This window comes from Nycticebus coucang, chromosome 3, assembly GCF_027406575.1.
Source record: "Nycticebus coucang isolate mNycCou1 chromosome 3, mNycCou1.pri, whole genome shotgun sequence".
NCBI classification, from domain to species: Eukaryota; Metazoa; Chordata; class Mammalia; order Primates; family Lorisidae; genus Nycticebus; species Nycticebus coucang.
Window position 1 is genome coordinate 139,132,865 of NC_069782.1, and position 26,183 is coordinate 139,159,047.

The window sequence follows — 26,183 nt, forward strand, 5'->3', positions numbered from 1 at the left end:
TCTTTGAGCTTGGATTTAGAACTCTATTTTGATTATGCATTACTAGAGACACCTTTAAATTGAAGAAAGTTTATAAATACCAAATTAGTTCATTTGTTTCTTAAACAGCTAAGTTACGTTGTTCTGACTTAATGAAGAATCTGTCCTTCAGAGAGGTTGTTGGCCTAACATCATGCAGTTCATAAGCCAGGAATTAAGCAAAGGTCTTCAAAAGTCTGCATTTCATGCTTTTCCATTTTACCACACTCTCCCTTGGAAATTCACTGGATCGTAATCTAGGAATAGGTAAATACACATTTTCTAAGATTTCCTGCAAATTAAACTTTGTTATGGGACTGATTTGGAGATACATTGCAAGACCAAGCCTGTGTGTTATTTATCAATTTTTTTTTCCTAAAATTTCAAGTCGTTAGATGCTCTTATGACAATCTTTTGAGTATTCTCATGAAAGTTAATCAAGAAGGGGTGGCGCCTGTGGCTCAGTGAGTAGGGCGCCGGCCCCATATACTGAGGGTGATGGGTTCAAGCCCAGCCCCGGCCAAACTGCAACAAAAAAATAGCCGGGTGTTGTGGTGGGCGCCTGTAGTCCCAGCTGCTCGGGAGGCTGAGGCAAGAGAATCGTGGAAGCCCAAGAGCTGGAGGTTGCTGTGAGCTGTGTGACGCCATGGCACTCTACCCTTGGGCGGTACAGTGAGACTCTGTCTCTACAAAAAAAAAAAAAAGTTAATCAAGATGATGATTTTTTTTATTTTAATTGCCAAGTAATATACATATTTGTGGAGTTCATAGTGATGTCTTAGTACATATGCTGGTGACTATTAGAATCTATAATATTTTCAATTCCATTTCTACTTTAAAGTGACAGATTGGAACATTTGATATTCCTCATGTAACAAAAAGTTGTGTGTTCTATATAGCACAAAAATAGAGGGGGTATATCTCCAGTCCACAATTATTTCTTTTTATTTATCAAGTTTTATAATGAAAATATATAACCTGATTTTTTTCATGTAATATTAAAACAAGCCCTTTGGGGAAGGGATATGGATTTCTCTGCTGAACAGCCATTATTTCTGCTTGTCGCAAGGCTTCTAACATGATAACTATATCCTCATGTTACTACCATTCCAGTATTGTTCTGTGGCCCACTAGTTGCCATCTCCTAACATTCCCCTATCACAAGATTCATAATGGAATCAAATCCCTGCATTATTCCTTTAGTATGTCTGCTGCCATTTAATGTCAATGATAACTTCTTGACCATAAATTTTTTCAACTTGGAAGAACAAGCTTTGCTCATACGGTGACTCGGCAGGCTTAGGACTACCTTGAAACAGAATTGGTGGCCTCCGGCACACTTGCTCCCACAGTAGGCCAGGCCCACAATTACTTTTAAGGCTTATACAATTTCTGATTGGGTAAGTTTTGATACTGAAGCTATGGTGAAGGTTATTGATTAAGCTAGAGCTTTTGTTTCTAGATTTTATTCCTACACAAACTACCTTTAGGTTTTATTGTTCTCCTTTGTTGCTAGCCTTGACCTTGCTTATGATGGTAAGAATATCCTTTGTTTTCAGTCCCAGATAACTCCTGTCACTAGGCAAAATACTTGTTCCTTACTAAACTGCATGGCATAAAATCAATAATGTTAATTTTATTAATCTAATTTTAGTCTAATTAAATCTATAGGATAGTCTAGGATGTATACTAATGAATATTAAATTTCTAAGAAATCATTCTCAGATTTTTTTTTTTTTAAACAGATTCTCACTCTGTTGCCCCAGGTAGAGTGCAGTGATGTTATCATAGCTCCCTGCAACCTCAAATTCTTAGGCTTAAGCGATCTTCCTGCCTTAGCCTCCTAACAAGAACCCACCACAATGCCTGACTTAATTATTCAATTTTTAGTAGAGATGGGGTCTCATTCTTGCTCAAGCTAGTCTCAAACTCCTGACCTCAAGCAATCCACCCACCTCAGCTTCACAGAGTGCCAGGATTACAGGCAGGAACCACCATACCCAGCCTCATGCTAAGATATTTTTAATTTTTTTTTTTTTTTTTTTTTGAGACAGAGGCTCAAAGCTGTCATCCTGGGTAGAGTGCTCTGGCATCATAGCTCACAGCAATCTCCAACTCTTGGGCTTAAGTGATTCTCTTGCCTCAGCCTCCCAAGTAGCTGGGACTACAGGTGCCCGCCACAACATCTGGCTACTTTTTGGTTGTAGTTGTCATTGTTGTTTGGCAGGCCCAGGCTGGATTTGAACCTGCCAGCTCTGGTGTATGTGGCTGGTGCCCCAGACACTTGAGCTACAGGTGCCGAGCCTTTAAATGTTTTTGAAATGGCAAATAAGAATGTCTAGTACAAACTTACAGCACCAGATAAAAGGATTTGTGGACAAGATTGTTCTTCATTGTTTATTTATATTAGACTCCATCCCTCAAAAAGCCAGTAAATATGTAAGCCCCGTAGAAAGGCCACTTTGGAATGTTAGTTAATTAGACTTCTTCCCTGGATATTGCTTGGATGTTCCCAAATAATAACCCTTCAGGTTGATATTTAGACTTGAACTTTAGAAAAGAAAACTTGGATTTTCCAAAGCATTCTAACAGCTATCCTAATAGATGGGAATGGAAATAAGGAAGTGGTATAGTTATAAAATGCAGTAGCTAAGACGTAGACTCTTCTGTGGATTTCCCTCTGGGACTCTTGACTTTCTGTTTTAAAAAAGAAAGTAGTGGCTAAGGCACCAGCCACATACACCAGAGCTGGTGGGTTCGAATCCAGCCCGGGTCTGCCAAACAACAATGACAGCTATAATCCCCCCACCCAACCCCCCAAAAAAGGCCAGGCATTATGGCAGGTGCCTATAGTCCCAGCTACTTGGGAATCTGAGGCAAGAGAATCGCTTGAGCCCAGGAGTTGGAGGTTGCTGTGAGCTGTGACGTCACAGCACTTTACCCAGGATGACAGCTTGAGGCTCTGTCTCAAAAAAAGAAAGTAGCGACAGCCCCAGCCTGGACTTGGAGCCACAATGCTGCTAGAGCCATTCTGATGGTTTGCTAGTTTAAGTGTTTGTCCTTAAAGTAAGGGCATTGTCTTTCATAGACAATCAGGATTTAAACTATTTTCCTCCAAAACCAATAGTTTCTGAAGTTTCTCACTAAGCAGGAGCTATGGAGGAAGTAGATGTTGTGCTCTATAACTCATCCCTTTCCTGTTGAGTAATACTCTCTTGGGCCTGGATTTCAGTGGTGACTGGTTTGATAGACTTTGACTTCAAAATAGATGACCTCTTCGTTTTATGAGAGAGCAAGTAGATACAGCCAACTTGTTGGCAGGCACAGGCACACTCTTCCAAAGGTGTTTACTGGACTGACAAGTTAAGGTTAAACATTACTTCCTACTTGATTTCTATTTTAGAAATGCTGGCTTCAATTGTTACAACTGAAATAAAGGTCATTTGAGGCTACTAAGACAACTAAGAATGTATCCCAAATATTATCTACGGGTCCACGGCAGGGGTGGAGGGCAGGGTGAGGCTCCCGCTGCACCCGGATGTTTGGGTGTGTTAAGCCTTTTAAGTTATTTAGTTTAAAATATATTGTGTGGTGATTTCGATGTTTTGTTCTTAAACTATTTTTAGAGCTTTATACTTCAAAACCACGTATGTGACATATTGTTCTGTGTATAGGTATGGCCGTGCCTCCATGTTGACCTTTGGGTTGATGTTGAGCAAGAGAACACGTACATATACTTGCCAAAGTCAAGCTGAGCTTAATTAACTGCGGAGGAACAGGGCAGACTGGGTGGGGCAAGTTCTGGAATTCTTCCCACTCATTTAGCAAAGTCAGACATGGTGGGGAACAGCTGGAGCTGGAGCTAATGGGAAGTCTAGCCCAGCGGGTGAAACATGGACCCCAGAGGACGTGGCAGTCAACCCAAAGCACAGTCTGGTAAAGTGGTCTGCAGCAGGGCAGTGTAAGACCCATTCAGGAATCTGGAGCAGGCTAGCAAGACTGCAGAAGTGCCGTGGCCTGTGAGGGGCCCCAGCCACAGCTAAGCTTCAAGAGCAGCACTTCCTCCCCTTCCTGTGGGGTAATGGTAAGACCAAGACAGGACCTCAGACTGAGGGGCCTGAGTGTAGTTAGCAGTTCCAGACAGGAACTCAGATGTAAGGAGCATGACAGATGTGGGTCCTGTTATCAGAGGTGAAGTCCACAATACTGCTCAGAATCCCAGGAACCATGCAGTGCTCAGAGCCAAGACGAGGTCATGACCAGCCTGTGACAGGTTTGGCTTGATGCTGAGTGAATCTCAGAGGCCTGAACTACAGTTACCTCAGTTCCTCGGGCCTCATTAGGACTAGTCCTGGACACCATAGCCAGGTGAGCTGGTCAGGTGGCCCTGGCTGTTGGGAAGAGGAACAACAGAGATGGGAAGGGGCCTGGTGTGGCTCTACCATGGAAGCAGCTCGTGTGATGACAAGATGCAGCCATGTAAGAGTTCCATAAGGCAGTGGGAACGGGTTATTAATATTTTACACCAGACCCTACCTGGGATCACCGAGAAAGGTCAAGTCCTATCAAAATACTGGTTATAAAGTTGACCCTGATTCCTTGCAGGCTAATTTTCACTGTCTGGAGGCACAATTTTACTACAGAAAAACTCAGCTCTAACAATGGCTCTGTCTCCCACCCCTTCCTGGATGTTCCTGTATGCTCCTTGAGCGCACTAATTAGATGGAAGGGAACCAAAAAGTGGTCTGTGTTTCCTCTTCCTGTAAGAAATGAGGCTATGATTTTCATACCAACAAAACAGCCTTGATTCCAGATAGCTTGTCCTCCATAACTCCCCACTTACAGCAATAGGCTTTGCCACTGAGTCAGTCAGGGACCTTTCTGGTTTGTCTTGTCACACTTGTCAAAATAACAATGACCTTTCGGCTCACTCTTCCAGCTGCTGCTAGGTGCTTGGTCCCCTAGGAACGCACTGTACTCTAGTCCTGCACTCCTGCAGTTGTCTGGAAGGCACCCGACCCTGCCCCTTGGCGTGCAGGGCCTCTTTTCCACTTATCTGCCCTAACCTGGGTGTCTGGTGCCTTCCTAGCCCTCCAGGCACCCTTCCTTCTCCACCTGAACTCACTGCAGGATGTTTTCTGTCATCAAAATAACCTCTTCCTTTACCAAACTCTGATAGCGCTCAGGATCATACTTAGCCTGTCTTAAGTTGATGTTATGGCTTATGTGTCTCTCTCCCACAAGACTGTGAGCTCTGGGGAAACAGGGACTGTACCTTGTTCGTCCTTTTGTCCTTCATCCTGCTTGGTCAAAAGTCGAGTCTGCATTTTTATTGCTCGTGATGGACAATACTGTTCATGTTGATGACATGTTAAGAACAGGTACATGGCAAAAAGATGTCCTTATATGTCTTAAGTAGTGCAAGACAGGAAGTGGCTTAGGGTGAAAATTCTACCTGAAGCCATTAGTCTAATCTATAAGGCAAATAATAATACATAGCTACCATTTGTAAGTGCCTGCCACGGGTAGGCAGTATGCTACATGCTTTGTTGTTGTTGTTGTTACATTCTCACTGTGTCACCCTCGGTAGAGTGCTGTGGCATCGCAGCTCACAACAACCTCAACTCTTGGGTTGGGCTTAAGTAATTCTCTGGCCTCAGCCTCCCAAGTAGCTGGGACTACAGGTGCCTGCCATAACGCCTAGCTGTTTTTCTGTTGCAGTTGTCATTGTTGCTTAGCTGATGCGGGCTGGATTCAAGCCTGCCAGCCTCGGTGTATGTAGCTGGCACTGTAACCACTATGCTACAGGGGCCAAGCCTACTACAAGCTTTTGTTACATTATCTCATTTAATTCTCGATCCTACACTGGAGGCTTATTTCCAGTGACAGGAAGCAGGTTTAGACAGAGGCTAAGGAACTTTTTTTTTTTTTTTGTAGAGACAGAGTCTCACTGTACCGCCCTCAGGTAGAGTGCCCTGGTGTCACACAGCTCACAGCAACCTCTAACTCTTGGGCTTATGCGATTCTCTTCCCTCAGCCTCCCGAGCAGCTGGGACTACAGGGGCCCGCCACAACGCCCGGCTATTTTTTGTTGCAGTTTGGCCGGGGCTGGGTTTGAACCCGCCACCCTCGGCATATGGGGCTGGCGCCCTACTCACTGAGCCACAGGCGCTGCCCGCGAGGCTAAGGAACTTAACTCATTTTACCACTCAGTAAGTAGAAGATTCAGGATTCAAACTTTCAGGTCCATTTCTAACTGGTAAGCCGGGTTATTCACTGACTACAGCCTTCTCAAAGCTGGCAGGAAAATCAGGTATTAGAACTTGCAGCAATGTCAGAGAAGCCTTCCCCAACCTGTTTCTCCCTGGGCTAAAGTGGCTTCTAACTGAGAAAGAGTTTAATTAACCCCAGGGCAAATTGCCTGGGCAGCCCCACTGACATTCACTAGTTCAGAAGAAAGAGGGGCTTCCAGAGCAAGGTCCTATGTATTTTGGGTTAGGTAGGCAGGGACAGCCTTGGTGACGTGCAGAGGATAGAAGACTGAGCGCTAGTCTTTTCTTAGCAAATCCTACTACAGGTATGCTAACAAAAGGAACAGCAGCAGGGTTACTACATTGGCACTGTGGTTCTTTTTTTTTTTTTTTTTTTTTTTGAGACAGTCTCACTTTGTTGTCCTTTGACACCTCAGTAGTGTCATAGCTCACAGCAACCTCAGACTCTTAGGTTCAAGCCATTCTCTTGCCTCAGCCTCCTGAGTAGCTGGGACTACAGGCTCCTGCCACAACGCCTGGCTATTTTTATAGATGGAGTCTCACTCTAGCTCAGGCTGGTCTCGAACTCATGAGCTCAGGTGATCTGTCCGCCACAGCCCTCCCAGAGTGCTGGGATTATAGGCCTGATCCATAGCGCTGTGGTTCTTAAATTCATGTATCACCTATTGAATCTTTAGCACATGTTTATTTAACTGAAGGCTGCCGTCATTGATTGAGGTTGTAAACACATCATAACCTGTGGGTAAATGTAATAGCTAGAATTTACTGAGAACTAACTACTTTAAATGGATTAATATAATGTTATATGTAATGCTAATATAATAACAACAGACCTCTGTGGTAGATAATTATCTTCCATTTTATGGATGAGGAAACTAAAGCTTAGAGAAGTTATTCAAGCTCACACAATAAGTGCCAGGCGGCGCCTGTGGCTCAGTGAGTAGGGTGCCGACCCCATATGCCGAGGGTAGCGGGATCAAACCCAGCCCCGGCCAAACTGCAACAAAAAAACAGCTGGGCGTTGTGGCAGGCGCCTGTAGTCCCAGCTGCTCGGGAGGCTGAGGCAAGAGAATCGCGTAAGCCCAGGAGTTGGAGGTTGCTGTGAGCTGTGTGACCTCATGGTACTCTACCCGAGGGCAGTACAGTGAGACTCTGTCTCTACAAAAAAAAAAAAAAGAAGAAGACAAAAATAAGTGCCAACACTGGGGTTCAAACCTAAGCTATCAGATTTTTGACAGTCTATACTTCTGGTGTGTTTGAATCCCCAAAATAAACTGCTGTTTTGTCCATCATCTCAATGTAACATGGATCTCTGGGACTGACTGCAGACATCAGTTAAATAACCATTACATTATACTGGGTTCATGTTTTCCACTCTGTCAACCTGATAATAGAATACATAGCTATGGCACATAATATCAGTGTTACATGTTATCTTATTAAGCAGTTATGCCAATAATACCCTGAATTTTGAAATTGTTTATATCCCTTCTTTTTTTTTTTTTTGTCCAGTAATAGAGCCTTAGAGTCTTAACAGTTAAGAGCTTATACTGTGGAGTCACCAAAACACCTGAGTTTGATTCCTGGCTCTTCACCTTTCTGTGTAAATGGGTATAATAATTGGACTAACCTCTTGGGATTGTTAGAAGAGTTAAGTGAGATTATAACATACAAAAAAACTTGACATGGAGCCCAGTATCACTTGAGCCCTCAGTTAATGTTGGAATTGTTACTGTTATCACTTTCTTTGGTCTCCCCGATCTGCTAAGATAATGGACGTTAAGAGAAAGATTGAACTACTGCTCGTTTATCTCGCTCACTGTTATCCATTTGAAATGTTGCCTTTCTTCCTAGAATTCTTTGCACAACTATGACCATGTTTCCAGTTTGGAAAAGAGGATGGGGGATGTGTAAATGAACAGATAACTATGTAATTTGCCTTTCTATTAAGAAGCCTTATTTAGGGGAAGTATGGTTTGTGCCCGGGGAAGGTGATGGATGAAAAAATTGTGCTGATTCCTCCCAGGCCAAGGATAAACCAGAGGAGCAACCTCCAAATCACTGAGAATGCCTAGACCAGTGGTTCTCAACCTTCCTAATGCCACACCCTTTAATACAGTTCCTGTGGTTTGTGCAACCCACAGGTTGAGAACCGCTGGCCTAGACCAATGATTTTCAACCAGTGTGCCGTGATATGCCATGAGAGGATCTTAGGTATGCCACGAAAATGTTTAAAGATCAGTTATTAAATTATTTTCGAAAGAACTTCAAAGCACAGTAAGTATATTCTTTTGTTTATTCTTTTTTTAGATCAACATAATTTAAGTGTGCCAGGGAAATTTAACTATAGGTTTGAGTGTACCAGGAAATTAAAATGTTTGAAAAACACTGGCCTAGACCTAAGGCAGCTTCCTGGAGAATCCTGTAGGAATAAGACAGGCAAGTCAGGGCAGCGCCTGTGGCTCAAGGAGTAGGGCGCCGGTCCCATATGCCGGAGGTGGCGGGTTCAAACCCAGCCCCGGCCAAAAAAATCACAAAAAAAAAAAAAAAAGACAGGCAAGTCAGTATGGTTCTAAGACACGTTCAGCGGAAGCAAGTCACCTTTTGGGCTCTCATTGGAAAAGACTACATTTCCCATCTCTCTTTGCCCCTGAAAGCAGAGTACCATGACACAGAGAGTTGGTCATCTGCAGGTTTTGTGGCCCCAACTCTTTCATCTTGGGAATCTACAAAAGTCTTTTCTGAACAAGCTTAAATGATGCTTCACAATTTCACTGTTCCATCTTGGGAATACTCTGATGACAGAGGTTAGTTTAAGCTGTTCTCATAGCTGTCTGGAGCAGACCCATAAAAGGCAGATTCATGTCACTTTCAGGCTGGCAGAACATTAAGAAAATAAACATGCTTCTTAAGAAAAATCAGCATATACTCACAATACGATGTTTGGGCAGAGGGGAGCATATAAAAATAAATGAGGAAGAAATCCAGAAAATTAGATTCTTTCTACAGTTTGGTGCCATGTTGAAAATTAAACATAATACACACATTCATAGTCATGAGGAGGAGATAGGAAAGAGCACACTCAAACAGCATGGACTCAGCAATGGTGATTTCTTGGTGGTGGGATTACAAGTGCTTTGTCTTTTCCTGACTTTTTTATGGTATTTCTAAGTGTTGAATGGTGAAATATCAGAAACTCAGAAAATCAAAAATTGTGATAATTAGGGAAAGATGTTATTTTAAGTCATATTGATCTGGAATAATACAAAGCATAGTATAGAACAAGTCTATAGTATGCTACCTTCTGTGTAATGAAGGGGGCAGACAATTTATGTTACTTCCTTGTGTATGTATAAAATATCCCTAGAAGTTTAAACCAGAAATCAGTGACACAGCGTTGTCCCAGGGAAGAGAACTGGCCTTCAAGGAGTGGGTAGCATGGAGGCTTTTTACTATAAACCGGTTTTCACTCTTTTTAATCTAATACATATATTAAAGTTAAATCTTTTAAATACAGTGTGTGTATATTTATAAATTGTTTTTCTATTTTTACAATGCCAGGAGTCCTGAAGGTGCATCATTATAAGTGACCTGTATGCACTGCTGCATTCACCACTTCTGATGTATGGTCTGATTTGTGGGAGGTAGAATGTCTTCAGGATGCCGTTCCCCATACTCTGTGATGCTATTTATCTAAAGGTTCACGTGTCAAATGCATGTCCTCATTCAGAGCCACCAACACCATCACCAAAAAATATATATATATATACACACACACACATACATATATATATATATATTCCTAGTTTTAGGGACCCATCAAGTTTCCATTTCTGCTCTGACTTCCAGGGAGCCTGGAGCTATGTTTTGTCTTCAACCAGGTTTTCTGATAGTCAGACTCCCTCCTTCATTCCTGTCTTTCAAATCTTATTCCAATCTCTTTCCCTGTAGTTAACATCTATTCCATTACCTACATGCAGTTTCAAAACCTGTGGGAAGGCAATGGGGTATGTGTTAGTTTTCTAATTAGTCTACTCATATACTGAATCACTCCAGAGCTTAAAATAACAATACACATTTAATATATCTCATAGTTTCTTTGGGTCAAAAATTTGGGAACATTCTGGGTCAGAGTATTCAAGAGGCTGCTGCAATTAAGACAATGACCAGGGCTCGGCGCCTGTAGAGCACCAGCCACATACACCAGTGTGCCATGGCAGAGAGGGCCTTTAGGTGAGCCATGAAAATTTTTAAAGATCATTAATTAAATTATTTCAAAAGAAGCTCAGAGCAAGTAAATATAGTCTCTTTTTTTATTTTTATTTGATCAACATAATGTAAGTGCGCTGCTGTGGTTTAACTATAGGTTCAAGTGCACCATGAGATAAAAAAAGGTTGAGGGCAGCACCTGTGGCTCAGTGGGTGGGGTGCCAGCCCCATACACCAAGGGTGATAGATTCAAACTCGGCCCCGACTAAACTGCAACAAAAAATAGATGGGCGTTGTGGCAGGTGCCTTTGGTCCCGGCTGCTTGGGAAGCTGAGGCAGGAGAATCGCCTAGGCCCAGGAGTTGGAGGTTGCTGTTAGCTGTGACGCTACAGCACTCTACCGAGGGCGATAAAGTGACACTTTGTCTTTAAAAAAAAAAGTTGAAAAACACCCCTCCACATCCTAGACTTTGTACAGCACTGTGTTTAATTTCAGAGAAATGTATTCCCAGCTTTGCAGTTGAGGAAAGTGAGGCTCTGGGGAGGTACACCTTGTTCAAGGTGCATAGTGTCAGAGCAGTGTGTCACCCACAGGCCAGCCTGAGGTCACAGCTGTGCCGTCACCCTACCTCCACAGAAACGGAAGGCATTCAAGTAGTTGCTACCTTGACTTATCTGAGCCATAGCCATTTTGTCACCAGGGAGCAATGTGTTTAATACCCCAAGTTGAATGAGTTCTGACAAGACTATTTAACTTGTTTCTAAATGTTCTGGAAGAACACGGGTGTTAACTTCCTTCAGACGCTCCCCCCTGCCTTCTGCCATTGCCAGTATTTGCCCAGGCCAGGCCATGCCTCTTCTGCCCCCTGACTTTGAAAGCCGGCCAACTCCTCTCACCATTGCTCTGGCTGCTGCCTGGAGGCCAGTGAGGTCAGTGGAGCAGGATGACACTGAGTGCAGGGGTGGGTGAAGGCAAAAGCCTCTCTGGGGCCTGAGCCAAGCCCAGGAGGGTGGAGGCAGGATAGCCCATCTGCCGGGTGCCGTGCTGGACTTCGGGGCCCTGATAAGAGCCACCCGCACCATGCTGCCCTCTCCCAAGTATAGATTTCCCCCACCCCCCCCCCCTGCTGTCAGTTGTCACATGGACGCTTTCCTCGGGAGGTAGCTGGCTGTCCTTGTCAGAGGGAGCCTGACCCAGGGCAGGACCAGCTCTTTGGGGTGACAGAGAACGTGCCTCTCCCTCTCAGCATTAGCCAGTCCACAATTGGAAAACAAACTTTGCAACAGAGTCTCTCATCAACACCTTCCTGAGAGCTCATACCTGAAGAACAGCGGGGCTTCTGCACCACTGGCACATGTGGCTCCTAAGTCACATTTCCTCAGACAGAGTTTTTTTCTTAGGGTGGAAGTTTGAGGAACCCGTGTTGTGGGAACTAGAGCTGGAGTAAGAATGGGGTTAGCTGAGCCATCATAAAGGGCTCCAGCCTGCCAGACACTTCAGAACCATCCTGATCGAGGTGAGAAGGATGAAGGACATCAACTTGCTGGGATGCCTCTTAGGAAGTGCACCCATCTGTGGCTCTGACGGAAGGCATTGAGACCTCTAGCATCAGTGGATTGCCAAGGATGATGATCCCTCACACAGCAGGGCTTTCTTTTCTGGGTATGGTGTGTGGGAGTCCGGTGCAGCTCCCACCCCAGCTGGCATGGCCTCCGCCCTTCTCTCTGTGCTCAACCCCCTTTCTGAGGAAAGGAGGTCAAAGTACCCAGTTGTGAGCTCACAGTGAAGAACCGAGTCTTGGCCTGCCAGGATGCCCCAGCGATTGTGTGGGGCAGGCTGCCCTCCAAGCAGGGCCTGTTTGGGGTGAATCAGAGTCCCTGCTGCCTGCCACAGAGGGAGACTGGGGAGGAGCAAGCCCACAACTAGCTACTGGCTGTTCTCCTTCCCATCAAACCTTCATCCTGCCTTTCAGGCCAGCAGTTAGACTTGAACTTTTTCTGTCTTGGTCGCTGGGGTTGATCATTCACTTGAAAGGCACTAGAACATTTGATTTTGATGAACAAAGGGGAGTCAGTCCCCATCCTGCCTGGAGGATGCTGTGAGTGGAGAGGAGGAACTCTCCTGCCACGTGGCCCTGGGAGAGGTCAGCCTAATGGTTGAAAGGTGGGAGTTATCTGTGTGCTGCACCTGCCCTGTCTAAGGCAGGGCTCTGGATGCCTCTGCTTCCTGGGCCTTTGCCCTCCCGGGACATCCCAGGAAGCAGGACCATTGTAAGCCACCCAGTGAGGAACCACAGGCACATGGATGCTGAACAGTTGCCCAAACTGGGAACGAGTGAGGGGTGTCAGGATGCAAAGGCTGGTGTCTCCCACCCCCGACACCTTTGAGCTCCTGTGTCTCTCCTTTCAGAGAGTGTGGGCCCCAGCACGGCTCTTCTGTGCCTCTGTTCTGCTCCTCCCCAGGGGTGGAGGCTGGGCCCTCTCGCCCCAGGAAGCTGTTAGGACAGCTCTCGTGATCCCTGCAGAGAGACAGGCTTTTCCAGAACAGACCATGTGTTTGGAATGGGACTGCGTGGGTCCCAGCACGGTGAGAAGACACTGGGCTGTGATCCGGCTGACAGACGACTCCAGACGAAGGAGACAAGACTTGGGCGCTGGAAGCTCTGCCAGGTCAGCTGAGTGACCTCAGGCAAACTTTTTCTCTGAGCTTAGTTTTCTCTGCTGTAAAGAGAACAGGCATTATCTTCTTGTTAGGGTTGATGTTGGGGATGAAACAATTGTGAGTCAAGTGCCTGGCGCTGGAGCTGGCCCTCGCCAGGCATCGTAATGTCGCTGAAGGGCGTGTGAGCTGCTCCTGGAACTGCCCTCTGTCCCCAGCCCCAATGCACCTCTTCTCCACTGTCCCAATCCTCGTCCACGTTTATTCTTTCTCTCCCTCTTCCTCCTGCATGGAGGGAGGCCTTCGAATAGCCAGAGAGAGGTGGCTGAGCTGGGCCCTCATTTGGGCAGGAGTCCCCAGACACATCCAGCTGGTGGCCTAGAACACTTCCAACCAGAAAGGTTAACTGAGCCAGGCCCTGAGTCAGTCAGGGAACATGTGTCCCATGACAGTCACACCCCACACCTCTGACCTCCCCGCCCACCCCCTCACTGGCGGGCACCTGCTTGCCACCACCCCGCCTCACCCTGACCTCCGCCCAGGAGCTCTAACCTTGACCTGGGAAGGAAAGGAAGAGAGAGCCAAGTGTAAAGACCAGGCCGCGACCACCTTTTCTGACGGGAGAATGCCTTTCTCTTTCCGCTCCCCCAACCCACAGGGGAAGAGAGACATGGGGAGGGGGCCGAGGGCTTGCCACGCTCGGCTGGCTGGCTTTCCGTGTGCAGGGTATTGAGGCCGCCTAATTGACAGAGAGTAAACACGGATAAAGACTTTGGGCAGGGAGGAAGGGGGGTCGTGGGGACAAGGCAGGCTGAGGCATGGGAGGGATGGTGGAGGAGGGTCTTGGGAGGAGACCAGATGGCAATCTGCCACATCCCCACAAGTGAGCAGGGCCTGGTGGACAAAGACTAATGTGCACGGGAAGGGGCCGTGGAGGGGTGGCTTGGGGGAGTCGGAGCTTCCTACTTCTGTGTGGGGCTTGGCGTCCCCTCCCCCAGGCTCCAGGGAAAGTCGCAAACTCCCAACTTCTGAGAGGATCTCACACCATCTCCACACTGTCTTTCCACTCACCTGCTTCTGTGAGGGAGGCAGAGGGACAGCTCCACTTAAGTGCAAATGTTTGTTTTTCCTACAAGGGGCTGGGGTCTCCACAGTCCTGCTGATGGCAGAGCTCAGGGGGAGGCCTAAGGCTGCTAGTGAGAGCCTGGCTCAGCCACCAGCACCATAACCCCCCAGTCTGGCCCCAAACCTGGAGCATCATCATGGGATTGGGGCCAGGAAGGAAGAGGGAAGCTTCCTGTTCTCTGCCTGGGCCCGTGTACCACCCTCACCCCCAATGGGGGCCGGCTGTGGGTCATTGTCTTTGTCCAACCTACTTCTGTTTCCAAAGCTGTACCCTGCAGTGAGGAACAGAGGCTGAGAGGCGTCCCAACTCCTGTTGCACAAATTCTTTCACTTCCATGCTTTTGCGTTGGCTCTTTGGAGAACAATTCCGGGCCTCAGCCTGATCCCCTGAGCTCTAACCTGCCAGTCAAGCCAAGGCTGTCACGAAGAGGAGTTGCCTTCACCTGCTCTCCCTCCTTTCCCAGATTTATAGCCCAGGCTTTCCTGTGCTGCTGAGTCCTTCCCAGGGAGACACCAAGAGGAGAGCAAGCAGGCAAGCCTGGAGTCGGATTTTATCCCTGCTGTTTATGACTTTGACTAAGTCACTTCCTTTGAGCCTCAGTTTCTCACTCTGTGACTGAGAAAGTGGGTGCCTCCTTACAGAGTTGTGAGAATTCAGGAAGGTGGGACATCTGCCCTGCCTCCCTGGCAGGTCCTCGGGGAGCTGGTAGATCATAACTCCGAGGCCACGCGGCCACCTTATGCCATTGACACTACCTCCTTACACCTCTTTTTATCCCCATGGTCCCCACCCTAGTTTAACCCCCTCATTTCCCACCTTACTGGTCGCCTGTCTCACTCTGTCAGTCCAGCCTCCCTGCACTGCTCCTGGAGAGGGAGCTCTTTAAAATGCAAATAATGGCTCTGTCCCTCCCTGCCTAGTTGCCTATGAGTTAAGAGAGATGAAATCCAACTTCCTTCTCAGGTAGGGAATCCATTGGTGACCTGGATGCCTATGGCATCACACGTGCTGCTTCCTCAGCTTGACTTGACATGTCCTTACTCTGCTCATCTCCCTGGGGCAAAAGGGGACCTGAGGCTATGTGCTAGACACTGTGCTATGCATTTTATTTGCATTATCTCATGAGGCAGATACTATTATCATCCCCACTTAACAGGTGATAAAAACAAGTCTCAAGTGCTTAAACAGAATTCATATCTACTTTAATCATCCTCCAAAATCTGTGCTCTCCTGTCACAGCTTCTCCCGGCTCAGATGCCGCCTCTAGGAAGCCTTCCCTATTCCAAGCATGGAGGCTGGATCTAGCTTGGCATTTTAGGAGAAAAAGTATATATGAAATGAATTTGAGATGCAAAAAGTTTATTTTCAGAGTAAGTGTGTGATCCATTCGGCAAACACACACAGATTCCACGGTTCCCATAATGAAGGGACAAGTCTGCGTGCTGTCTGGAATTAAAAATTAACTGGTGGACAATTATAACTGTGGACAAGAATGCAGAGAAATTTGAGTCTCCATACATTGCTAATGGGAATGTCAAATGGGGCAACCCTGTTGGAAAACAGTTTAGCAGCTCTTCAAAAAGTTAAACCTATAAGATTCAAGAAAAAAAAAGTTGGGTGGCGCCTGTGGCTCAGTGAGCAGGACGCCGGCCCCATATACCGAGGGAGGCGGGTTCAAACCCAGCCCCGGCCAAACTGCAACAAAAAGATAGCCGGGCGTTGTGGCGGGCGCCTGTAGTCCCAGCTACTCGGGAGGCTGAGGCAAGACAATTGCCTAAGCCCAGGAGTTGGAGGTTGCTATGAGCTGTGTGATGCCACGGCACTCTACCGAGGGCCATAAAGTGAGACTCTGTCTCTACCAAAAAAAAAAAAAAAGTTAAACACAGAGTTACTAGGTGACCCAGAAATCCTACTGCTGGGTGTATACACAAGAGAAATGAAAATGTAGTCTACAGGAAGGTTTCCACACAAATGTTCATAGCATTATTCATAATAGCCAAAAGTGGAAACAAATCAAATGGATGAACACCCCGTGGCACATACATACCGTGGAATCCCACATGGCCATGGAAGGAGTGAAGTGCTCACACACACCACAGCACCCTGAGCCTCAAAAACGTCATGCTAAGTGAAAGAAGCCATGTCTTGTATGATTTCATTAATATGCAATGTCAAGAATCGGAAGAGCCATAAAACAGAAGACGGCAGGTTCCCAGGGCTTAGGTGTGGCAAAGTGCCACCTATGGCATGGGAGTTTTCTTGCAGGGGATGAAAATGTTCTAAAATTAGAAGTGGTCCGGCACCGTGCCTCATGCCTGTAATCCCAGCACTCTGGGAGGCCAAGGTGGGCGGATCGCCTGAGCTCACTGGTTTGAGACCAGCCTGAGCAAGAGCAAGATCCCGTCTCAGAAAAAAAAGAATAGCCAGCCGTTGTGGCGGGCGCCTGTCGTCCCCGCTACTTGGGAGGCTGAGGAAAGAGAATCACTTGAGCCTAAGAGTTTGAGGTTGCAGCGAGCTGTGATATACCACAGCACTCTACTGAGGGCAATAAAGTGAGACTCTATCTCAAAAGTAAATAAATAAAATTAGAAGTAATGGTTCCAGAACTCTGTAAATGTAGTAAAAAACACTGACTTGTCCACTGGAATAGGGTGGGGTTTTTTGTGAATTATATCTCGATAAAGTAACATAACCTAAACACTCAGTAATAGATGGCTATAGCTGAGAACATGGTGATACAATTCACAGAATACTCTGCCAGTGATTGTTAGTGATACAAACTATTGCTATGGAAATGTTTTAAGATTGAGCAAGCAAAACGGGAGTAATAGACTCAAAATAGAGTATTTGATGTCATTGTTCAGTGTGTGCTTCTGCCTTAGAAAATGGAAAGATCACCAAAAATGTTACCAGGCCCAGCTAGGGCATCATGGTTAAATTTTACCCTTTCTGTGAGACAGGTAGTGGGGGCACTATCTGAATTTTCTGATATTTCCACGCAGTAAACATGTATTAGTTGTGCTAATTTCTTTTCTTTTTCTTTCTTTCTTTTTTTTTTTTGAGACAGAGCCTCAAGCTGTCACCCTGGGTAGAGTGCTGTGGCATCACAGCTCACAGCAACCTCCAATTCCTGGGCTCAAGCGATTCTCCTCCCTCCGCCTCCCAAGTAGCTGGGACTCAGGCGCCTGCCACAATGTTCAGCTATTTTTTGGTTGCAGCCGTCATTGTTGTATGGTGGGCCTGGGCTGGATTCGAACCCGCCACCTCAGGTGTATGTGACTGGTGTGTTAGCTGCTTGAGCCACAGGTGCCAAACCAATTGTACTAATTTCTTTTTTTTTTTTTCTTTTTTTTTTGTAGAGACAGAGTCTCACTTTATTGCCCTCGGTAGAGTGCCGGGGTCTCACACAGCTCACAGCAACCTCCAACTCCCGGGCTTAAGCGATTCTCCTCCCTCAGCCTCCCGAGTAGCTGGGACTACAGGCGCCCGCCACAACACCCGGCTATTTTTTGGTTGCAGTTTGGCCGGGGCCGGGTTTGAACCCGCCACCCTCGGTATATGGGGCCGGCGCCCTACTGACTGAGCCACAGGCGCCGCCCCAGTTGTACTAATTTCTAAACAGAGTCACTGAGAGACCGGCCGTGTCCTTCCAAGGGTCCCCGATCTAGCAAGAAAGACACAAATATGCTGTAAAGCAGCGGTTCTCAACTTGTGGGGCGCCACCCCTTTGGGGGTCGAATGACCCTTTCACAGGGGTCGCCTAAATACATCCTGCATATCAGAAAATTACAGTTATGAAGTAGCAACGAAAATAATTTTATGGTTGGGGGTCAGCACGACATGAGGAACTGTATGTATTAAAGGGTCGCGGCATTAGGAAGTTTGGGAACCACTGCTATAAAGGTTGACCAAGAGATGGGGACAGGGTGGGTTTAAGTCTTACTGGGAGGGATGGAAATTATGGCTAGAAGAAGTGTCTGGGGACAGAACCAGACTGAGCCTCTGGCCCTTGATTTCCAAAAGTCAATGGAGAGGGGCAAAGGGCATTTCTTATCAATTGTCCCCCAAATCCAGTGTCCTTTAACCCAGACTCCCCCCTCGCACCCCCTGCAACTGAATAATTCCAGATAGAGATTGTGCCTTCCATATCCCCACAGCCACTGTGGGGAAAGTGGGTACTGCTGTCAAAACCCGTGAGTAGGCATTTGTCCAGGCTAGCCTGGGGCTGTCTGGGCTAGCCTGGGGCGGTTGCAGTGGGTCAGGCCTGAGTTCCCTGGGACAGCCCGCTGTGGGGAAGGTGGGGTGATGAGGAGAGACAGGACAGGACTTGGGTCCTCAGTACCCCGCTGTTTCCTCACCTTCCACCTTCTCTCTGCCTTTCTCTTTTAAATGCTGTTTCCTCTCAAGCTGGGAAGGTGCCCAGTGGGCTGTGAACAGAAGTCAGAGGCTGTGAAATAAAACAACCTTTCAGATCAACAGAAGCAGGGAGGTGGATTATGGGGAGAATGACCTAGGGAGGGTGTGTGTTGGGTTTGGTCTTATTTTTAGTGGTCATGGTGGTGATGGTGGTAGAGAATTGAGGCCAAAAGCAGGAAGCCACGTTTCCCAGCCTTAGCTTTTGATGGTTTCCGGGTCCCCTTGGGCTTGTGACACAGGGACTGTTTCTATGACAAACCAGCTCTTTTCAGGTGCCTTTGCCTTTGAGAGACCTTTTTTGGGGCTGGGGGTGAAGCTGCTGCTCCTCTAAAGGTCCCTCATGAATCAGGCAGAACGTGTTAACCAGCGTCTGACCATTGCCCTAAACTGTGGATCTTGCACAAGCCCCAACACGCTCATGTGGCTGTTCATTCAGGACATGAGCAAGATAGCTACCGACACTCTCAATGGGTCCTGTGGTTTGCCTTAAATTAGGAATCACTAATATAAGGAAAAAAGCCCTAGATTGGGATGTCTTCGTTTGCCATCTTAGTTGGGTAGCTCCTAAACAGAAATTTCTCACAGTTCTGGAGGCTGGGCAGTTTAAGATCAAGTGCCGGCTGTTTCAGTGTTTAGTGGAGGCCCATTTCCTTGTGCATTGTCCTCACGTGATGGAAGAGGCAAGTGCCTCTTTTATAAAAGCACCAATCCCATCATGAGGGCTCCACTGTCACAACCTAATCACCCCACAGAGCCCTAATACCCTCATGTTGGTAATTAGGTTTTAACATATGAATCTTGAGGGGACACCAACATTCAGAGCACAGCAGGCAGTCAAAAACAAAGTTTGAATCTCAGCCTTCTTTGCTATGTGAATTTTAGGCAAGTTACTTAATGTCTGTGAGCCTTGGCTTCCTCATCTGAAGAAGCATCAGAGTGAGGTATAGTACCTGAAAGGATCCACTCCTGATCCTTGAGTGTTAAGGAGTATTTGCCATATCTGAGTCTCTCTGAAACCAGTGGAAGAGCGTTCTAGGGCATGCCAGGCAAGCATTCAAATTAGCACCCAGACTGACCGAAGGCACAGGTGAGAGAGGGGCCTGGTGATCAGCAGGAGCTGGGTCAGTTGTGGGCCTCCACACTGCCCCAGGTCCTGCCAAGGGCTGTGGCTCATGCCTCTAGTCCCAGCACTTTGGGAACCCCAGGAAAGAGGATCACTTGAGGCGAAGAGTTTGAGATCAGCCTAGGTAACATACCAAGACCCTGTCTCTACAAGAGAATAGAAAAATTAGCCAGACATGATGGCAGGCACCTGTAGGCCCAGCTATGTGGGTGGCTTAGGCAGGAAAATTGCTGGAGCCCAGGAGTTCAAGGCTGTAGTGAGCTGTGATTGTATCACTGCACTCTAGCCTGGGCAGTAGAAAAGACCCTATCTCTAAAAATATGGAACAACTTCTTTTTCCTCTCTTTGCCTCCCCTTCCAATTCCTCCCTATCATTTTAGATTAAAAGAAGTATTGTATGTAAAGATGTAGACAGAACAAGGTAAACTCTCCATGAGTGTTATTTTTCTTCTTTGCCCCAGTGGGTGGAATACAGCACCGTGCAGGGCCTCAGCTTCCAAAACTCAGCCAGGTCTCATTGCTGTCCTCCCCACACACGTGCCTTTCTGAAAGGCACTCACATGACTGGCTTCTTGCAAATACAGGTACTATACTTTAAAATGCTCCCTCGGATTATTGAGTCCCAAACCTGGCAGCATGTAAGAATCATCTGAAGAAACTTTTTTTTTTTTTTTGGCCAGGGCTGGGTTTGAACCCACCACCTCCGGCATATGGGACCAGCGCCCTACCCCTTTAAGCCACAGGTGCCGCCCTGAAGAAACTTTTTTTTAAAAAATGCAGATTGCAAGCTAGACCTCCCATTTGATCCTGCATCAACCCAGCAGAGAAAAAATCCTTTTATCCTAAGGACACTTGCACTAGACCGTTTATTGCAGCTCAATTTACAATCGCCAAAATGTGGAAACAGCCTAAATGCCCACCAACCCAGGAATGGATTAACAAGCTGTGGTATATGTATACCATGGAATACTATTCAGCCATTAAAAAAATGGAGACTTTACATCCTTTGTATTAACCTGGATGGAAGCAGAACACACTATTCTTAGTAAAACATCATAAGAATGGAGAAGCATGAATGCTATGTACTCAATTTTGATATGAGGACAATTAATGATAATTAATGACACAGTGGGGGTGGGGGAAGGGGAGAACAGAGAAGAGAAAGAAGGAGGGAGGGGTGGGGAAGGGAAGAGCAGAGAGAGGGAAGGAGGGAGGGGGTTGGGGTCTTGGTGTGTGCCACACATTTTGAGGACAAGACACGATTATAAGAGGGACTTTACCTAACAAATGTAATCAGTGTAACCTGGTTTCTTGTACCCCTAATGAATCCCCAACAATCATTTTTTTTTTTTTAAATGCAGATTGCCAGCCAGGCATGGTAGTGCATTTCTATAGTCTTAGCTACTCAGGAGGCCGAGACAGGAGGATTGCGTGAGCCCAGGGATTCCAGGCCCTATGCCAGTCAGGTAGCTACTCTAAGTTCAGCATCAACATGGTGACCTCCTGGGGGCAGGGCACACCAGCTTGCCTAAGGAGGACTAAACTGGCCCAGATTGGAAATGGAACAGGTTAAAATTCCCATGTTGATCAGTAGAGAGATCTCACCTATGGACAGCCACTGAATTCCAGCCTGGGCAACATAGCAAGACACCATCTCTACAAAACAAACAAAATACAGATTCCCAGGCTGGGCACTGTGGCTCACACCTGTAATCCTAGTACTCTGGGAGGCCAAGGTGAGCAGATCACTTGAGCTCAGGAGTTCAAGACCAGCCTGAGTGAGAGTAAAACCCTATCTCTACTAAAAATGAAAAACTGAGGTAAGAGGATCACCTAAGCCCAGGAGTTTGAGGTTGCTGTGAGCTATGAAGCCATGGCATTCTACTGAGGGTGAAAAGGTGAGACAGAGTTTAAAAAAAAAAAGGGATTCCCAGACTTCATTTTACCTCCCAAATGGGGGCCTGGGAATCTGCACTTTTTTTTTCTTGAGACAGAATATCAAGCTGTTGCCCCTGGGTAGAGTGCCATAGTGTCATAGCTCACAGCAACCTCCAATTTTTGGGCTCAAGAGATCCTCTGGCCTCGGTTTTTTCTATTTTAGTAGAGACAAGATCTCGCTTTTGCTCAGGTTGGTCTTGAACTCATGAGCTCAAGCAATCCACCCACCTCGGGCTCCGTGAGTGCTAAGATTACAGGTGTGAGCCACCTCCCCAGCCAGGAATCTGCACTTATAAAGCACTCCTCTGTAACTCAGATCCAGCCAGGAGATCATTATTTTAGAGAAAAACAACCTTCCCTTCTGTTAACCTCCTTGTTGGCAAGCTTTGAACCATTTTGTTCCATTATTCAGAACACACAACTGACAATGACAAAATGTGTTTGTTTTTTTCAATCACTCAAAAAAATATTTATTAAGTGCCTCCTGTGTCAAATAATTGTTAAAAGTTTAAGCTCTGAGCCAGTTCATACCCATTGGGATGGCTATAAACAAAAAGAGAGATAAGAGCAAGTGTTGACAATGATGTAGGGAAAATTAGAGTCCTCATAAACTGTTGGTGGGAATCTAACGTGGTGCAGGCACTTTGGAATATGGTGGGAAAGTTCCTCAGATTATTAAAAATAGGTCACCATGGGTGGCACCTGTGGCTCAAAAGAGTAGGGCGCCGACCCTATATGCGGGAGGTGGTGGGTTCAAACCAGCCCCAGCCAAAAACTGCAAAAAAAAAAAAAAAAAAGAAAAGAAATAGGTCACCATGTGATCCAGGAGTTCCATTCTAGGTATATAGTCAGGAGAGGTGAAAACATACATATATCTACACAGAACACTAGTTCGCAAATGGTCATGGCAGCATTATGCATAATACTGAAAAAATGGAAACAACCGAAATGTCCAGAAGCTGATGAATGGATAAACAAAATCTGTTTTGTGATGTGGAATATTATTTGACGATGAAAGAAAATGAAGTTCATTGTGGACAAGCCTTGAAAACACTCTGCTGAGAGAAATCAGTCCCCAAAGGACCACATATTATATGATTTCATCTATATGAAATGTCCAGAACAGGCAAATCCCTGGAGACAGTAGACTGGTTGATGTCAGGACGTTAGGGGTGGGGGGAATGGAGAGCCGCTGCCAATGAATATGGACTTGCTTTTTGTCATGATGGAAATGTCCTAGAATTAGTGGTGATGGCTGTGGACTCTTTTAAATATACCAAAACCCACTAATTTTATGAATTATATCTCAATTTTTCAAACGGAAAACATTACTTATGTGGCTCACATTTATTAAGGTCTGTTTTCTTAAAAGACTTTTTGGGTTTTTTTCAAAGAAGCTCTAGGTTCACAACCAAATTGAGCAGAAGGTACAGAGATTTCTTGTATTCCCCTTAAGCCAGCACACTCACAGCCTCCCCCATTGTCAACATCTTGCACCAGATCCGTACGTTTGTTACAACTGATGAACCTGCATCAACAACATCGTCGTCCCCCCCAAGTCCATGGTCCACATCAGGGGTCACGCTTGGTATATCCATTCTGTGGGTTTTGACAAATGTATGACGAGTGATATGTGTCCACCCTCGTAGTGTCACGCAGAGACGTTTCACTGCCCCCAAAATGTTCCGTGCTTCACCTGTTCATCCCTTCCTAACCCCCAAATCCATAGCAGCCACTAATCATTTTACTGCCTCCAGAGTTTGTCTTTTCCAGAATATAGTTGGAATGTCATGTAGTTGGAATCACGCAGCAGGTAGCATTTTCAGAATGGTGTCTTTTACCTGGTAACATGCACTTGAGCTTCCTCCGTGCTTTTTCTTGGCTTGAAAACTCACAAATATTCCCTTGTCTGGATGTCCCACAGTTTATTTTTCCAGTCACTCAACTGAAGGACCTCTTGGTTACTTCCAAGTTTTGGCGATCATGAAGAAAGCTGCCATAAACATCCGCGTGCAGGTTTTTGTGTGGGAATTAAGTTTTCAATACATTTGGGTAAACACCAAGGATTATAATTAGTAAGAGAATGTTTAGTTTGGTTAGAAACTGCTGAACTGTCTTCCAAAATGTCTATGCTGTGTTACACATTCCCACTGGCAATGAATGAGGGTTCTTTTTGCGCCACATTCCCCACCACCAGCATGAGTACTGTGGATTTTCACCATTCTAATAGGGGTGTCATGGTATCACGTTGTTTTAGCACATTGTATTTTTACTGGACAGTGCTACTCTTGGCACCGGATAGAGCAAGAAGTGAGATGCACAAAATCGCAGCCCACGTAGAGATTCTATTTTTGCAGAAGGCAATAATAGAGACAAGCCACACACAGCTCCTTTGGCTTCTGCCAAAGAACAAGGCTGAAGACCCAGTCCTAACAAGCCACTTCGTAAATGAGAAGTGTCTCCAGAGCGGAGCCAAGACAAGGGAGAAAGAAGGGTTCAGTGCTTTCCTCTCCCCTGGAAAGCTCACCCAGGACTCAGATCAGAATCAGGAAGAACAGGAGCTCGTCCCATCTCCTTTGCTCCAACACTCCAATTTTACAAAGGAGGAGAAAGACTTGACTCAGGAACATGCCTTACCTTTAAGCTAGGGCAGAAATGGGTCGTGTGCCTTCTGAATCCCATGTCAGTGTGTAAAGCTGGCTGGGATTAAACATCCAAAGAGAAAGGGAAACTCCTTATCTCTTCCCGATCCCACCCTGCCAGAGCAGGGTCACCTGGCAGTTCTGACACACCTGACCCTATGGCTGTGCCGTGACCCTGCAGTCCCACTTCCAGGATTGCATCCCACAGCCACATTCAAATGTGTGCACAAGACATAGATGCACAGTGATCCCCTGCAACACTGTTTCTAACAGAAAACACTGGAAGGAACCACGTTTGTCGGTACAGGTCTAGTTATACCGGGTCCATGAAAGGCAATCATTTATATAACAGTAAAGGAGAATAAGAAAGCTCTTTGTGCACCAATCGGGAATCATTTCCAAAGTCCATCATTCAGGCAGCGCCTGTTGCTCAAAGGGGTAGGATGCTGGTCCCATATGCCGGAGGTGGCGGGTTCAAACCCAGCCCTGGCCAGAAACTGTAAAAATAAATAAATAAACAAAACAAAGTCCATCATTCAAAAATAGTCCATCAGTTACAAAATAGAAAAAATTAGCTGGGCATCATGGCAGGTGCCTGTAGTCCCAGCCACTGGGGAGGCTGAGGCAAGATCGCCTGAGTCCAAGAGTCTAAGGTTTCTATGAGCTATGATGACACCACAGCACTGTACCCAGAGCCAAAAAATAAAAGGTGTAGACAGAGGGCAGAGAATGTTAATTTGTGTCTATCACGAGTATGTTGGGGGAGGGGTGATGTTGGTTGACTCCAGGGAGGAACCAGGTGATTTGACAACTGGGATAGGAGAGGAGTGTTACATTGTGTATCCCTGTGTCTCCTTTGTGTCCAGAGAAATAAAGTGCATATTCATAAAAATTAATAAAAGAGACCTGCAGAGCTGTTTCATAAACCTGAACACAGGTTCCCCAGCCAAGTTAGACCTGAGTCTCAATGGGACCTGGCCATGAGGCTCTTTTGCCTGCAAAATTGCTGTGTGAGTTACTTAACCTCTGTTCAGAAGTAGAGGGAAGAGGCTGACAAGTCCCCATCCCTTTCTTGGCTCCAGGGAAATTGAGGAGCTGAAGATCCTTCATGCCAAGCTTTGAACTCCTGGGACACTCAGTGCCCTGGGGGGTTGGCGGGCAGCTGCCAGTGCCCAGCTCCTTTCTGCTGTCCACAAATGCAGCTCAGTGGGAACAGTGTTTCCTCACCCCTTCAGAAAGTGAACCCTTAGGAGCCGTGGCACCACCCAAGGGCTCATCCCTGGAGAGGCAGGAAGCCTGGCTCTGGTCCCAACTTGACGTGGGAACTCAAGTAGGTTCCAACTGTCAGGACACCTGTCTTCCTGGCCTTACCAGGCCAGGGCGAGTGTCACAGAGGAGAATGTAAAGCAACTGGGCCCTGACCAGTTTCTGGAAAACACCAGTATTTTCATGAGGAATTAAATGGCTTACTCCCAAAAGTGATTCTCTGGTCAAAAAAAAGAAAAGGTCTGAGAAAGGCTGGAAAGAGTTCATTGGGTCCTTCTGCTTGAACATGCTAAATGCACCAGGACACATCAGCTGTGCCTGTAGTGTATTTCCTTTCCTAGACAAGTTTGACCACCGAAGCACATTGGAGGAAAATACCTATTAAGATCTTTTGGATTTGGGCAGCGCCTGTGGCTCAGTGAGTAGGGCACCGGCCCCATACAGCAAGGGTGGCAGGTTCAAACCTAGCCCAGGGTAAAACTGACCAAAAAATAGCCAGGTGTTGTGGTGGGCGC

General features: G+C 46.4%; 1 pseudogene; it reads right to left on the reverse strand.

The window, feature by feature from the left end:
• Positions 1 to 260: 260 nt before the first annotated feature.
• On the reverse strand, positions 261 to 1,300 carry LOC128581128 (small nuclear ribonucleoprotein G-like; annotated as a pseudogene).
• Between the last annotated feature and the right edge of the window lie 24,883 nt (positions 1,301 to 26,183).